This window comes from Amblyomma maculatum, chromosome 1, assembly GCF_055883805.1.
Source record: "Amblyomma maculatum isolate TAMU_Amacu chromosome 1, ASM5588380v1, whole genome shotgun sequence".
NCBI classification, from domain to species: Eukaryota; Metazoa; Arthropoda; class Arachnida; order Ixodida; family Ixodidae; genus Amblyomma; species Amblyomma maculatum.
The window spans coordinates 241,557,018-241,572,382 of NC_139344.1; the positions used below are offsets into that span (position 1 = coordinate 241,557,018).

At 47.4% G+C, this 15,365-nt stretch overlaps 1 long non-coding RNA gene across 1 annotated transcript; it reads left to right on the forward strand.

Annotated features, from left to right (window-relative positions):
* Positions 1-2,229: 2,229 nt before the first annotated feature.
* LOC146206057 (uncharacterized) lies at positions 2,230-14,384 on the forward strand. Its single transcript, XR_014704332.1, has 2 exons — positions 2,230-2,476; positions 14,180-14,384. It is a non-coding gene; the product is annotated as an uncharacterized LOC146206057 (long non-coding RNA).
* Positions 14,385-15,365: the final 981 nt, after the last annotated feature.

Consider the following 15,365-nt stretch of genomic DNA (forward strand, 5'->3'; position numbering starts at 1 on the left):
AACGTCACGTCCGGCTATTGTTTTGTGGGTAGGTGGTTGTTTTTAGTAGCAGAAAGGCTGGTCGTCGGAGCCGTGGCCGTGGGAGCTGCGTCGCCGTGCCAGCCGTGCGCTCTCGTGTTGTACGGTATGTAAGCAATTTTTTCTATTTTTTAGATATTTCAGTATGCATGTATTGAGTCATTACCCGCTGTCTGGAACTCTACATTTAGTTTTCAACTTCCCTGCGCCCAAATGTTCTGTTGACGACCATTGAGCCTGCTTGGCCGGCAGTGGGCCCGAACGGCCCAAAGGTGTATTATAGAAAGTTTCAATCGAAAGCTCAACGTAGTTCTACACCAATGAACATGCGGTTAAATACCGTTTATTAGGCCAACCGCACGAAAGTCTCAGTCATGTAAAACACGCCTGACTACCAGTCTTGCGTGCGCCTAAAAAGGGCGGGAAACTTGGGTGAGCTTTCCTCAGCGGTCTGGATGAATATTTATTGATTGTAACGTCTTTGAGCTGATGGAGGGACTTGAGGAGATACTAGGACATGACAAAACAACGCGTAGAAGCAGGAAAGGTGAGGATCACACAGGCCTGTGTGGGAAGCTTTTGTTTCGGTGCACCACGACGTACTAACCATTTGTGCGACGTGACCCTTTGTGTGACCCGCATTGTAATGACGCGGTGTAGAATAATGATTTCATACCTCATTTTATGACTGCGCACTGTCAAGTGTATGCAGGGCCACTTTCTAATTACGGTGAGGTAAGCGATTTCGCCTTGTACTTGTCTTAATTTCTTTTGTGTGTGTAAACATCGCTTATAAGCTGACGTCTAATATTTGTACGCAGGGACCTTCCTGATATGTGTTTTGGAGTCTAGCATGGGCTTGCTGGTTGCTGAGGCTGGACAAATGGGACTATGAAAGGCGGAGGCAAAACAATTGCTGTGCCACCGGGACTGGTCATTTGTTTTAATTTTTACATGGGGAACATGGCACAGGTCACCAGTTTGCATAGAGTGCATAAAGGATTCGAATAAGCAAGCATCCCTGCAGCTTCCTGCAGTTGCGGTGTCCAGCTTGTAGTTCGCAGCCTTTCTTTCTCAGCTGCAATTAATGCATCGCAAACAGTGTGCAATGTAACAGTTGATTCAGACTAAGAAAACCAGACTAGCTCCAAAAACAAACAAATGTTTGCACGAGATGGAAGATCAAACCACGCTATATTGTCTTCTCAATTCGCTGTGAGAAACTAGCAAAGCTGCCATTCTTTAACGAATGGTATTCCTGCACAGATTGGTTGTGTCGCTTTTTTGTGCGTGTGACAAAGTTGCTGCAAGAACTTTATTTATTTATTTATTTGGTTACTATCAGGGCCGTTGAGCAGCTAAAAACAGTGACAGCTTCTCCGGGCACCGATATGCCTACCAGCCGATTGTGGCAGGGTTGCTTCACATTAATCAAAGCAGCCTAGCAAATGAGGCTCACTGTAGCAGCAAGAATTGTGAGCACGCCCTCGCACTCACTTGCTTTGTCATCTCCTGCATCTTCTGGCGCAGCAGCGCCGTGCAGTCTCTTTCCGCTCATCAGAGATGATCCTTTTATGCCAGGGGTCTTGGAGCACGGCCAGCGAAGCTGCGTGATGCAGTCTGCCCAGCTCAATTTTCAGCTAACGTTTTGAAAGCATTACCACCAGCCCTAATTTCAAACTAAAATAAGCTCAGACTTAGTACCCAGTTAGTACGCATTCATTTTTAATAAGGCGTTGACCACTTAATCTGCATGAACTTTCATTTGACATCACTATGCCTTCAAAAGCAAGGAGCCAGACATCCTGCCTTTTCTTTTATTTCCAAGTGTGCTTTTTTTTTTCTTGCTGAGGATTATAAGTGTGGTATTTATTAACAGGTATGTCATTTCAGTACCTCTCTCCGAGTGATCCTGAAACTGCTTTTGTCGGGCATTCAAGCGGAAAGGAGCACACGTTGCTTTTCTTTTGCAATAATGGAAGGGCTTGGTCTGGAAAAAAGAAGTTTTGCTTCTTTTTGTTCATTTTATCGTTATTTATTGTACTTTGTTTTCTGTTGTTTTGTTATTTTCTGGCTCCTGGATCATGAGAGAAAAGGCTTTGTCAATGCGGCCCACGTAGCAATATGAGTTTGAGACCGCTGCTCTATGCCCATAATGACGTGGCTATCAATGGATTTCATAATGAGTTTGTTTGAGGTAATTGTCAAGCAAAAAACTACCATATGCCACTGGTCGGCCCGGACACACAACCTCCGCATCATGGTGTTAGAATAGAAATGCGTGGGCGGGCTGCTCCACACCAAGCAGTAAGTGGCGATACCGATGCGCTGATTTCTGTAGGCTGCCGAGAGACTGCGTTGACTGTTGGTGGCCGCGGGTTCGCTGGTTGCCGCAAGGAATGGCAGTCAGTTCTCAACTTTCGCTGACGCCCCCGCTCTACGCCTTTCTTCGATCATGGTATATTCTAAGTTGTAATGTAATGTGGAAAAAACGTGCATTGTTCTCCACTGTGATACAGACTACGTATTCTGCAATGAAAAATGTCAGCTTTTTTTGGTGCGAAAAGATGTCGAACAGCTTCAGCTATAGCGGCCGGCATACCAAGATAGGACCGAGCTATACAGTCACTGTTTGTGAGGGGCATTTGAAGCCCAGGTTTGTGTCCAAAACATGGATGACAGAGTTAAATGGGCATGTGCTACAAAGCGTTGCTCGTTGCTAGCAAAGGAAGCGGTCCCCACGATATTCTCTGCCGGCCTTGCCTACCTTTCAGACTTCAAAAAGTAGAAAGCCACCCACTGAAAGGCAGCCCCAGGAACCGAAAAAATAAAAGATCGTCAAACCTTGTGTAGAAGTGTCAGGTGAAGGTAGCACGTGCTTCACACGACACTGCGTGGGCATGGGCCGGCCCAAAAGCCGGCTGCGGCTCAGCCCACGGGTCGTCTGGGCCGACTCGTGAACATTTTTGCTGGACCCGGGGTGGACTTAAACGTGCGGGCCCGAGCCGGATTCGGGCTTGTACACAGAAAGCCGATGTCCGATTTATAGTCACTTTGTCAGAGTAAAAATCCGCGGCGTCGCAGCAACGAAACGGATGAAATAACTGGTACGCTCCGAGAAAAAGGTTTAGTCTTCATAGCTTATTTATTTACTTATTACGGCACCGCGGTGGCTTAGTCATTAAAGCTCTCGAGTACTGGGCTGGGATACCCTAGTCTGATCCTAATTGGGAGACAGCATTTCGGTCGGGGCTGAAAGCATGGCAGGCATATGCTATAGATGACAGTTTCATTGAAGAACCCCATGTTGCCGAAGTGATCCGAACGCCTGTGCTACAGCATCCTCATACCTTGAGCCGGTTGGGGACCATTACTCCAGACATAGCTTTTTGATGTCATGTACACTTTTTTTTTTTTTTTTTTTTCGTTGTGAGAATATTCAAAACCAAACGTGGGTATGGTTTTCATTTTTAGCTGTTGATTGGAACGTCTCATAACAGAAATAGCCGCAAAGGCTTGATAGAGTTTAGAAATCTCCTTGATGTTGAAATAAGATAAATCTTGAATGAGCAATGTTTAAATGAGTCAATTAATGTCGTAAGCAATTAGACGTGCGCGGGCCCATTGAACGATTCAAACGAATATATTAAATTACTCCCCTCTGTGACTGAAGAGCAGCAGTCAGACACCGCTCTTGCATGTTTTAAAGCTTAAAATGCCATGTGCGGGTTACTCTAGTGTGGTGCAGCGTGGCATTCGCCTAATAAATTAGAGTAACGCTGGATGAGGCTGTTTAAGCTATCAGCGAGCACAGACAGTCTGGTCTGCGATAAGGTGCTTCCGCGTATGGTCAGTTTTGTATACCACTGGAGACTAGGAACTGGAAACCTCATACAAGCCACTGGGAAGGGCCAACGTGTGAACGCTTTATGAGGTTTGGCCTTTTCCAAGGTTGCTGTTCAACACTCGGGACGCCTCAGCCACAGATACAGTCTTGCTGCCGCAACGGCGCCATCTTTCTCGAAAGGGGAAATTGGAGGCGGGGGGGGGGGGGGGGGGGGACCTTCTACATGCAGAATCAGCGAAGAGCATTGCAGCCAGAACACATGCCGGCCCTGGCGGCGGTGCGATAAATATAGCTATGATATAACAGCGCCTCTCGCACACCACAGGGCGGGCACGCCGCCTGAGCTTCTTGTCTTTCTTCTACCACCGTCGCCTCCAGTTCAGATACATTAAATTGGGAAGAGTATTGGTTTTCTCTTTCTTTGACGGAGGTGATACCTACACTTAACTAACGGCTGTTTTGGCATGGCGTGAAGACTACATACACATGCAATTGGCTACCTTGCGTTTCCTCGAGATTTTAATGTTATATTTTGCTGCACGCGGTGTCTAAATATTAAAGCCTCCTCACAAGAAATCCGATTACTTTCTCTCTCTCTCTCTTTTTCCTTTTTTCGGGGCCCCCTCGAAAGTTTAGACTTGGTGGGGAAGAAAGAAGCCGCTGTGGCAGTGTAAAGGGCAGCACACGAGGAGCTCACTGACTGCCGGCGTCTCAACAGTCTGGCACACACCTGCGTCGATCGGCGTCTGTCTGCGTCCCATTGTCGGGGGCACTCCCATGTCGAACGCGCCACTGCGCGCTGTCGGCAAGACGAATTGGAGAAGCGTAGTGTAGATGGCTAGCGAGGACTTGGTCTGGGCCACACCGTCTGCGTCGCAAGGGCCGTTGCGCGCTGTCGGCCAGACGAAGGGGATGACCGCGTGGCCGGCTTGAGGGTACTGACCCAGGCGGGAAGACGCCGAGATTCACTTGAACCTTTTTATTTCCCGATTGCCCGACTTGGGCTGCTGTCGCCGTCTGGCCAAATACCCCGCGTTCCTTTCCGGTGGGGAATTCTTGTCACAATAGTTGAAAGCGGCAGCTCTCGCGTTTGTCTCGTTGTCGCCATCCTTAACAGGGGACATGGCTCTTAAAGCTATCTTTCCTACGTTTTTCAACAAATTTGATAAAACCTGGTATTCTGATTTAGTTTCTTGCACTGATTTCAAATATATAATTATGTTTCCAATTGGCCAATTAGTTCAGAAGATAAAATGAAATTGTTCATAATTTGCGGGAACAATGAAAAAATAACCGCACTGCAAAAAATTCACGTGAACACTTTGCTAGGTACTAGAAAGCATAACAAATACAATGTTACGTGCACTTTTGTATAACAAATATTAGCGATGTTATAGCAGTTTAAAATTCACTGCGCCAAATGTGAGTGCCTTCCTGTCTGGTTTAGAGCAAAATTGAAAACTTTGAACTGCTATAACATCGCTAATATTTGTTTAAAAAAAAAAAGAAATGCTCCTAACATTGTATTCATTATGCTTTCTAGTACCTAGCAAAGTGTCCATGTGAATTTTTTTGTAGTGCTGTTATTTTTTTATTGTTTCTGCAAATTATGAACAATTAATTTCATTATCTCTTGAACTAATTGGCCAGTTGGAAAAATGGTTGCATGTTTGAAATCAGTGCAAGAAACTGAATCAGAATGCCAGGTTTTATCAAATTTGGTCAAAAATTGGAAAATAATTTTAAGAGCCATGTCCCCCTTTAAGCAGAAGCGAAATGCAATACAGCTGACATATTTCGTGGTGTGTTTGGAGACTGTAAACGGCCTAAACTAATGCATTCGTTTTCAGCTAATTTCTAAGTCTAGAGTTATCATGGGAAGACGAAAGAGTCACACTGGCCGTACTGCCCGAATCCGTGGGTCTCACTGCCTGTCGGAGGTTGGGCACACTACAAGCAGTGGCGTGCCGCGCCGGCGCGGCTCGTTCATACACAACCCTTCAGACACCACGCTCCACATCATGTTCTACTTGGCACTTGCTGTATTTCATTTTAAACCAGCCAAAAGACGAGACAGAGAATAGAAGCGAACGAGATGAGGCTAGCTTCTGTGTCTCGTCTTTTGGCTGGTTTAAAATGAATGATTACCAACTCGCCCAGTCGTTAACCTTGTTGCTGTATTTACAGGGCATTCCCACGTCTGCTGCTGTGGTTTAGTTTAGCACTGATGAACGCTGTCTATGTTGGGATACATGCAACATAAATAGCTTGAAAGTAAAAGATTGCACAGCCATTATTGTAGCTAGTTTGTAAAGCATGGGATGCATAATGTGGAGGTCTCGGACCTCAACAGTGGCATGTTCCTTGTTTTTGTTTTGTTTTCCTAGTTTGCAATGAGTTATTTCTCATTTGAGAGTAGATACACTGCTAATTGCCATTCATCACCAATGCAGATTTTGTTTTTATTAGTTAATTATATGCTTTCCTCAATTTTTTCCTTTTCTGCTAAATAGAAGAACATGAGCCTCTCATAGCCTGTGTTGCTTTGGGACATTAAATCCCATAAGCCAGACCAGCATGAGCCTCGTTTCTGGCAGTCATAGATCTATTTCATTGAACCTCTTTGTTAATAATAAGCTTGTCAAACATACGTCAGACAAAAACATACAGTATTATGGGTGTGACACCATGAAGGTGTCAATCATTAGAAATGTCACAAGTGTTGGGCAGGCATGGAGGGCCCATCATTAACATGTTAAAATTAAGGAAGCTCCGGTGCCACTCATGCGAAAACATGAGAAGCCACTGACAGAAAGCCGTGGAGTAGGGCATCTGGAGGAGGAAAGGGCTATCCTTAAGTGCAGTCTATCCTCACTGAAGTTATTACTGATCAGTGCCTTGGAAATATTGACACATGCCATTCAAAGACGACGAAGGTTTGAACGGGCGATTCGGAAAAGACGACGAAGCAATACGGTGCTGCGCTTTTGTGCTGCCTTGACTGGCTGTTGGTGTTCTTCGGTGCCAGAGTGCCAGAGTGCCTTCTCTGTAACGTTACGTTACAAATCTGGTGGAGGAATAGCCAGGTATCGATCCAGTCCTGCATAATCAACCTGTCAATACGGAGCTTACCCCCGTACATCAACGCCTCGGCCGCCGCCTACGTGGAGAGCCCCCTGAATTTGGACCCCTTCCGGCCGCTACCAGGACGACGCACCCTCAGACGGCCGTAGAACCTGCTGCAATGACATCTGAGAGCAGGCTTCCCACCCACATTCTGTGTCATCAGCCGCGAACACCCCCCTCTTTTCATGGCGACGTGTTCGAGGACGCCGAGGACTGGCTTGAGAACTACGAGCGAGTTGCTCGTTACAACGGGTGGACTGATGAGCGTAAGCTCCACAACGTGTTCTTCGCTCTTGAAGAGTCTGCACGGACATGGTTTGAAAACCATGAGGCTTCCTTCCCATCCTGGGCAGCCTTCTGTCGTGATTTCAAAGCCACGTTTCCTAGCGCCGACCGCCGGGAGCGAGCAGAAGCTGCGCTACATTCACGCATTCAGCGCCAGAACGAGAGCGTGCGTATGTTCTTTGAGGACATGACACGCCTTTTCAACCGTGCAGACCCACAAATGTCAGAAGATAAGAAGCTGCGTCACCTGATGCGGGGCGTTAAGCAAGAACTTTTCGCGGGACTGGTGCGCAGTCCACCACGCACTGTGGCGGAGTTTCTCAGCGAGGCAGCGACCATGGAGACAACGCTGCAACACCGAGCCCGTCAGTACAACCGTGACGTGAATATCATTAGGTCCGACGCACCCCCTGTACATGTCGGCAGTGACATGGACTCATTACGCAATCTCATCCGTTCGGTCGTGCGGGAGGAACTGCAAGCGCTCCGGATGCCTTGCAGCACAGCATCTTTTCCTTCATTGGCTGAAGTCGTCCGGGACGAGGTGCGTATGGCAGCTCAGCAAGTTGCTGACGTTGTTCCCCAGCAGCGCGTTCCTCACCAGACGTTTGACGCGAGGCCCACCTACGCGTCCGTCCTGAGTAAGGCTCCCCCACCAGACCATAGTATCAACGCCACAGCTCCAGCAATGGAGCCGCAGGGTCCCCGCATGGAGCACCTCGCATGGAGCCGCATGCAGCCTCGATACTCCCCTCCGCCAATCTACCAGCCACCCCGTAGAAGTCAAGTATGGCAGCCCCGGGATCGTCGGCCCCTGTGCTATCATTGCGGTGAAGCCAGTCACCTTTACCGGGCGTGCCCGTACCGCCGCGTCAACATGCGGGGTTTCGCCTCGGAGGGCCTCTACCCTCGGAATGCAGAACGGCCCACTGAGATTGCAAGCGACCTTGCAGCACGACAGTACCCCGTCACATCCGGTTACCAAGAGCGTCGGACTACGTCCCCGACGAGCAACCGTTCGACAAGTCCCCACTCTTCCCGACGCCGCTCTCCCAGCCCTGGCCGGGAAAACTAATACCAGCGGCCTTCGGAGGCAGGGTCGCTGATGTCGGGAAATGTGAAGATCCTCCGTCATCGTCAGGCCGACCCGACGAGATTTCACTTGTGTCAGGTAGCGACAGCATCCGGCATACTACCTCCGATTTGTGTGTAACGATTGATGGAGTGGATGTCACCGCGTTACTCGACACTGGTGCCGATTATTCTGTAATGAGCCGTGGTCTCGCCCGAGAATTGAAGAAAGTTTTGACAAATTGGTCCGGCCCGAAAATTCGTACGGCGGGAAGTCACTTGATTGAACCTGCAGGCAAGTGCACAGCGCGGGTCGGCATCCGTGGTTTTGTGTATGTCGGAGAATTTATCGTGATTCCTGAGTGTTCGAAAGACTTGATCCTTGGTCTAGACTTCCTGCAGACCAACGGCGCTGTCATTGACCTGAAAGAAGCGCGTGTTTCTTTTTCGACGAAACGAGCCGTGGCGCGCATTGAAAACGAAGATCCGGGTCTGAACGTTTTGCGTATAGTCGACGATGACGTGAGGGTTCCGGCACGTTCTAGTGTGCTGGTTCTTGTAAAGCATGATTTGTTCCACGATTACGAGGGCATCGCCGATGGGCACCTTCCGCTACTACTCGAGAAGGAATTAGCCGTTGCTCGAGGACTCGTACAACTCCAGAACAGTTGTGCTACTGTCCTCCTGACAAATTTTGCTAAGGAGATGCGGCATCTCGCCAAGGACACGGCTGTTGCCGTCCTTCACGATGTTACTGCCTTACCTCATTTATGCACCGCCGGAACGAACCCTAAAGAAGAGGCCGCACCTTGTCATGCTCTGCAAACCGTTAAAATTAGCCCCGACTTGAGGCCCGATCAAAGGAATCTTCTCTCGGCTCTTCTGAGCGATTTCGCAGACTGCTTCGCCACAGGCTCGAAGGTCGGTCGTACTCCTGTCGCCAAGCACCGCATCATCACCAATGAGACCACGTTACCGGTATGCCAGCGCCCGTACCGGGTTTCTCCTAAGGAACGTGACGCCATTAAAACGCAAGTGGATGAAATGCTTGCGGACGACGTGATCCAGCCTTCGACGAGCCCATGGGCGTCGCCAGTGGTCCTTGTCAAAAAGAAAGATGGCACCTTGAGATTCTGTGTCGATTACCGAAAGTTAAATAACGTGACCAAAAAGGACGTCTATCCGCTGCCCAGGATTGATGATGCCCTCGACCGACTACGCGATGCCAGGTACTTCTCCTCATTAGACCTCAAAAGCGGATACTGGCAAATCGAAGTGGATCAGAGAGACAGAGAGAAGACTGCATTTGTGACGCCCGACGGCCTATACGAGTTTAAGGTGCTTCCGTTTGGTCTTTGCTCTGCACCGGCCACGTTCCAACGTATGATGGACACGGTTTTATCAGGTCTCAAGTGGCAATCGTGCTTGGTGTACTTAGATGATGTTGTTATTTTCTCGCCTACTTTCGAGCAACACTTGGACAGGTTGCGCATCGTGCTTCAAGCACTCAAAGGCGCGCAACTAACGATCAAGCCTGAGAAATGCCACTTTGCTTTCAAAGAACTACGCTTCCTCAGCCATGTTGTCAGTGCACAGGGCGTTCTCCCTGATCCCGAGAAGACTACCGCAGTGTCAAATTTTCCACGTCCCACCGACAAAAAGGCACTTCGACGATTTCTAGGTCTTTGTTCGTACTATCGACGCTTCGTCAAAGATTTTTCTAAGATAGCTGAACCACTGACAGCACTAACCAGAGATGACATACCCTTCCTGTGGGGAGACGATCAAGAGCAAGCCTTCCAGGAGCTTAGAAGCCGCCTACACAAACCCCCAATTCTCGCCCATTTCGATGAAGACGCCGCAACAGACGTACATACTGATGCCAGCAACGTTGGCCTTGGCGCGGTACTCATTCAGTGGCAAGGCGGAGTAGAACGGGTTATCGCCTACGCGAGCCGAACACCCTCACGATCAGAGGCGAACTATTCGACAACGGAGAAGGAGTGCCTTGCGGTAATCTGGGCCATCAGCAAGTTTCGACCATATTTGTACGGACGACCCTTCCGTATTGTCAGCGACCATCATTCCTTGTGCTGGCTGGCAAGCCTTAAAGACCCGTCTGGACGCTTAGCTCGTTGGAGCCTCCGTCTTCAAGAGTATGACGTTACTGTTGTCTATAAGTCGGGACATAAACACCAAGATGCGGATTGCTTGTCACGCGCGCCATTGGACTCCACCGCAGTAGAAAACGCCGACGAGTTTCCCTTTATTGGGGCCATTACTCAATCTCATATGGCTGACCTTCAACGCAAGGACCCGGAGCTCGCGCCGCTCATCGATTATCTGGAAGGACGCGGTGGTAGAGTACCGCTTGTTTTTCGTCGTGGCTTGCAGTCATACGCTCTACGAAGTGGAGTTCTCTACAAGCGCAATTTTGAAAGATCAAGAGAGACATTTCTACTCGTAGTACCTACGCACCTACGGCCTGACATCTTGAGCGCTTGTCACGACGAACCGTCCGCCGGCCACTTGGGAGTTAGTCGTACGCTTGCAAGAATTCGGGAGAAATACTATTGGCCGAAATTATTACCTTCAGTACGATCCTACGTTAAAACCTGCCATGACTGTCAACGCCGAAAGACTCCACCCGTGAAACCAGCTGGATTTCTTCAGCCGATCGCTCCACCGCAAACTCCATTCCAACAAGTGGGAATGGACCTCCTTGGTCCTTTCCCGAAGTCAACTAATGGAAAGCGTTGGATTGTTGTCGCGACAGACTACTTGACCCGATATGCTGAAACCGCGTCGCTCACAAATGGAACTGCCACCGAAGTAGCAGAGTTTTTTGTCCACGACATCGTGTTGCGTCATGGCGCCCCGGCTGTTATCATTACCGACCGCGGGGCAGCTTTTACGGCCCGCCTGACTAAGGCTATACTGCACCTTACACATACTAGCCATAGACGGGCCACGGCATACCACCCGCAAACTAATGGCTTGGTGGAACGGCTAAACAGAACTCTGGCCGACATGCTGTCTATGTACGTGGATATAGAGCATAAGACCTGGGATCAAATCCTCCCATATGCCACGTTCGCATACAATACGGCACTTCAGGAAACGACGCGGCTCACACCCTTCGAGCTTGTCTTCGGCCGTCGAGTGACCACTCCACTGGATACAATGCTGCCCGTATACACCGACGACGAACATGAGCTTGACCTGGACATTGCTAGTTTTACTCAGCGTGCGGAAGAAGCGCGGCAGCTGGCAAGACAGCGCATATACCTACAACAGCAACTAGACGCTGACCGTTACAACAAGGGACGGCGCTTCGCTGCCTACGAGCCTGGAGACTATGTCTGGATTTGGACGCCCGTTCGTCATCATGGGCTCTCTGAAAAATTGCTGCGTCGGTACTTCGGCCCATACCGTGTCCTCCGCCGCCTCAGCGACGTTACTTATGAAGTTGAATCCGCGACCCAAGATCCCTCAAGCCGCAGACGACGCAAGTTCACTGATGTTGTGCACGTCGTCCGGATGAAACCCTACTACGATCGCCCCGCTGACTAATCTTGAGACTGATGGCGCCCCGTTTTGTGCTGTGGTATCCCATACCAACCTAGCATACTATCTGTCAGCTCATCGCATCAAGCAGCATTTGCAGCATCGAGGCGATGCTGCCAAGAAGGGGGGCAATGACACATGCCATTCAAAGACGACGAAGGTTTGAACGGGCGATTCGGAAAAGACGACGAAGCAATACGGTGCTGCGCTTTTGTGCTGCCTTGACTGGCTGTTGGTGTTCTTCGGTGCCAGAGTGCCAGAGCGCCTTCTCTGTAACGTTACGTTACAATATTATCAGAACAGGCATGGATAAAAAAAATTATATCCACAAGATAAAGAGTGGAAATGTGCTGCTTATTGATGTGAACTCCGAACTAGTCTAGTGGTGCTTGAGCACATCATAGTGGTATAGTCCACATTTCTCAAGCTAAAAGAGTCATGTTTTTAGTCAAACTTATCGTTCGGGCATCAAGTATAGAAACAAGCATTGCATTTTCTACTAGTTTGTTCCAAATTGTTGCTAAGGTCATTTGTGTTATTTTAAACATCTATACATGTTTTGGCTGTTAGTCTTGCATTTTCAGCAATGCATTGATCTTTGAATAAAAATCAAATAGGTTATTTTGGTATGTCAGGTATAAAAAATTCAGCTAATAAAATCTTTTGACTTTAGAAACGTGCTTCAAAACAATTTGAATGTTTCAAAACTCCCGTTTTATAGCTTCAAAGTGCTCGAGCCTGCTTCCACCTCTCCAAGTTGGTTTGTGGTTCAGGTCATTATTGACAATTCTGCATGACTGAATTGATGTCTTCAATTTGGAGTTTTGGGGAGGGTTGCATCCATTGGGAAGAGTGAAAAATGCTGGCCGAAGATAAGGAACGCTGCATTATGAAAATTCCGATTGCTATTGGGCAACCATCTCATGGATGATGGCACTTGAAAGCGTTTTGACTGGAGGTACTCTCACTGCTTGGGCTAGGCCAGTGCAGCACTTCATCTTACAGGAGCATATGCACCTAATTTTGGTCGCATTTTGCTTGTTAATGACATGCAAAACATTACTCTGTACAGATCATCACCTGGTTTTTATCTTCAACCGCTAAACAATTTATAATTGAATTTTTGTCATCTGTTTCAGGGTGTCTATACTCCATTAACACACTGAATGTTAGTAGTGCTGCTACTGCACTTAAAATCAAGTGTTGGTCTCTGTTTGCAATATTTTTTAGCTGCTTTGAGAAGTATGATGCTCATGGACAGCCTCCTTAACAACATGAACTGGTGTATTTGTGATGAGGACCATATATCAGACAGCCAGAGGTTTTATGATGCTAGCATTGTAGCAACTGTCGTGGTCCTGTAGTTCGGTGAGGGATTTGCCCATCTTGTGGTTGTTGCCCGTTTGCTGTGGCCACCCTCAAAGTAAATAGCTATGGTCCTGTCACATAGTTTGAGAACTTCTTGTTACTTGTATGGAAATTACTGTTTGGCACAAAATGACTTATGGCTGCCATCATGTGCATTATAGAGGGCGAGCGACTACATTTCGGTGGAACAGTTCCTCATTCTTTTTCACAGCCCATAGGAAGGATTTCGCAAGTTTAGAAAAATGAAATGTTCACAGCTGAGTCAGTCGCAATTCTGGAATCATGCTGTGTAGTCGACAAACGCTACAATCCGAGAGCAACGCATGTCGTCTAATGAACAGTGCAAGCGAAACTTCTTGGATGCAGCAGCAAATGAAAATGTGCACACATGGTTTTCAAGATGTCTCAACGTTTATTTATATGCTTCACAACCTACCAAAGCCCGCACGCTTGCGTTATACCAAAGCACAATCAGCTGTCTGTTCTGATGTCTGCGGCCAGTGTTGATAAAGTTCTTTACCACCCATGGTGTCCATTTCTGCTGTGCATATGCACTGCAGTGATACATTGTCACACGCATGCAGAGAGCACTAGTACTGGCCTTACTTAGGGTAACCTTTTCGCTGTTTTGGCTTTTCTCATTCTTGAGCTATGCTACAGGGTGCACACTTTTCTTCTTGTCTGGTTCCTTTGACGAGTCATGAATTCAGCATTTGTGCTTCTTTCCTTTTTGAGGGTGTAGTGACCATATGCAAATCCACTATTAGAATATATGAGCTGCTGCATTAGCTGCAGTCCTGCTATCTTTTTATTTAAATTTGGTACATCTCTGAGTTTCTCTGGGTGTTTTGTTATTGTTCTGAGCTTGCATTCTTTTGTTTTTTCTCCCCGTGACAGCCGATCCTGCACGTGACTGATACTAGTCGAGAGATCACAACAGCTGCCCACCTTTCAAAGCATGGCATTCCCTGGCCCAAGTTGACTGCTCCCTGTGCTACTGGCTCAACAGTGTACTCACAAGTCTGCACTTCACTTACGAGCGTAATGGCAACACACACACGTTGGCCATAGCTTCTGTGTCAAAATAAAGTATTCCTACTTATGTGCCTTTTCATTCATTATTAACGCACATGATTGGAGTAATAAACACTCCAGTGCCAAAACACCATGTTGACACACTCATTTATGTTTAGACTGCCTACCTTCTGCATTACTTCTCTTTTTGTAACCTACCTAGTAAGGTAAGTATTTACTGTATGTGTCATAGAACCACATGTATTTGTTATTCCTTTTGAGACGGGAAATAATCCGCAAAACCAGTGAAGTAAGAAAAGTTCACAGATATATTTCGTAGACAATTTTTAGAGGTAAGCCCAATGAAGATGTTTCGAACTGCAGACAGGGACTGATGATAAAATGGCAAAGTGGGTGGTGTTTGTTGAATTGCATAAGATTTGTTTAATTCAGTATTTTGCAGATGAGCAGCAACTTTCTTAATTGCAATGCTTACTTACACCTATACTGTCACCTCATGTAATGCTCAAACATTTGGCAGTGCTAATCACTTTACTAAAATATTGAAATCTTGGCCCTTCAAAGTGAATTGTGTTCAATAGCGAGGTGACATGCTTGTAGCAATGAGATTCTAACCTTGGATGCCCGCTTAATACACTATTGCTGTGCCTCTATGCTACTGGGATGGTGAGGCAGCATACTAAAAGGGCATAAAAAGCGTGTGCAGTAATTCTTTACATGTAACAATAGTTGAAGCCGTCGCCTAATTTAATGTGACTGCATTAAAAGGCCATATTTACCAAAAACGGCAATTTGAGCGACAAGGATGAGTGGCAGATAGTATGACCGGATGGATTGGTCTGTGTGATGTGAGGACCATGGTATGGTCCAGCTGCCTACCCAAGCAGCTCCTTTGACATGAGAAAAACTCATTGCCTTTCAGAATCCCGTCAGATGTGTGAGTTGGGAGTTCATTTACATAATGTGGTAATTAATAATTTCACAAATTGGTATGTGTGATAAAAGTGCAAACTAAGATTGGTGAGTCAACAAGTAGCCAACTAAATGT